The following is a 2,015-nucleotide window of genomic DNA, read 5'->3' as shown; positions in this document are numbered from 1 at the left end:
CAATAAACAAAGTAAAAAAAAAAATATGGGATGGGCTATGTAACCCATGCTCTCGACGCCACGCTATCCAGAGCGCGTCGTACTTTCTACCAGGATTCTCATTGAGAGACTCCTCACCTGCCAATTTTCAGTCTCATCATCAGTGAGGTAGTCAACTCTCTCCGTCACTTCCTACACCTTCTCAACTCCGAGCTCACCTTTCGCCAGATGAATATCTTCCACAATCTGTTCCGCACCTAAGCCATTGCTTGTTCCTCCAGCGGGGATGCTGAGCAAATACGCTGCACTGATAACGTATTCGTCTGCTATCAGTTGGACACGGGTCACCGAAAGGATTGATCATTGGTACGTATACATACATACACACAACCAAACATACATACATACACACACACACACACACATACACACACACACACACACATATATATATATATATATATATATATATATATATATATATATATATATATATATATATATATGTATATATATTCAAAAAATAGGAGACAATATAGAAAACAAATTAGAAACAAAAACGGCAGGAAAGAAAAGAAATGGCATCAAGGAGAAAGAGGAGGACAAAACGCTGGCTCAGCTGTGTATGAACAGCGTGGGCTAGTTGCTTCCGATGTGACCTTGACCAGACTTAAATAACTAACCGTTTGATTAAACACTACATGTTTAGACCAAGGAGAAGTTAAAGAAACTCTAAAATTGAGAAAAAATGTTTTAAACACAATGAAACTGAGCAATATATATGCCAAACCTGTGATGGTAAAAATGCCACAAATGTCAAAATACTTACTTGAAAAGCAGAAAATGATATAAAACTAATATTGATGCTTACCTAACATGCATCAATAATGAACTAAGAATGAATGATTAAGAAAATATACAGAAAGACTGCAGCTGGTGCAGACATCAAAACTAAAAGTAATTATAGTCTTGAAACAGAACTAGAACAAATTTAAAGTTGTTACAATATATCAGAAGCTTTATTTTTTATTTATTTATTTATTTTTTTACTGATTAGAATTGAGAAAGATAGGGACACAATGACAGAAAATGTACAGGAAAGTAGTGCACCCGTATCGGACAAACTGGAAAGAGAGGAAATGAGTCATATCTGTGAACAAAAAAACACACACCCCAAAAGTGTGAGGGTCGCATGCCCACTAGAAAACATAATAAAGAAAATGTATGAAGAATCAAAGGACTTAAAGATTCAATGTTTAAGGGAGATACGAATATTGAAAGATGAAATTTATTAATTAAAACAAGAGCAAAAAGAAAAACCTAAAGAAAACAAGGTAACTCAGGCTGCTTAACTGGAAACAGAAAAAGGCTGTACAAGACATTAAGAATGTAAAAGTAAAAGCAAAGAAGAAACTAAAGAATCCAATAGGTGAGCCAAGTAAACTAAATCAGGAGGAAAAAAACTGTTTTCTGAAATAGTAAGGCAAAAATCAGATAAATAGGTCAAAAATATTCCAGACAGTGATATTTTAGACACTGAACAAACAAAACACGATGATGAAGCTGACTGGAAGGTTGTCGGCGACAAAAAGAAGCAACCAAAACCAAAGCAACCTACAAAAGGAAAGAAAGAGAAGAAAAATGAAGATACATTCAGAAAACAAATAGGCTTTTTATATTCAATCTAGAAGAAAAAGAAGAAAATTATCCTGAAATCAGGAAAACAAATGATATGAAAATGATTAATGATATCATAACAAAACTAAAGCTCAATGAAATAAAGTTGAGTGCCTTTACAGATGGCAAATATTAGAGAAGGCTTTGAGACCACGGTCAATTATGGGCAAATTAGTAAAAAAAAAAACAGAAATGCAAACTGATTGGAAAGAATATGAAACTAAAGGAAACTGACGAATATAAAGAAGCATGGATATCACCGGACTTGAGCTATGAAAAAGGCAAAGTCAAAAGACTTTGATAAGTAAACTAAGAGAAAACAGAGAAAAGAGACGGAACAGGAAAACACTGGTATATCA

Source organism: Penaeus japonicus, unplaced genomic scaffold (genome assembly GCF_977035675.1).
Source record: "Penaeus japonicus unplaced genomic scaffold, GWHDUDI00000001_assembly GWHDUDI00000013, whole genome shotgun sequence".
Classification (NCBI taxonomy): domain Eukaryota; kingdom Metazoa; phylum Arthropoda; class Malacostraca; order Decapoda; family Penaeidae; genus Penaeus; species Penaeus japonicus.
Note: the sequence above shows the minus strand (reverse complement) of the source record.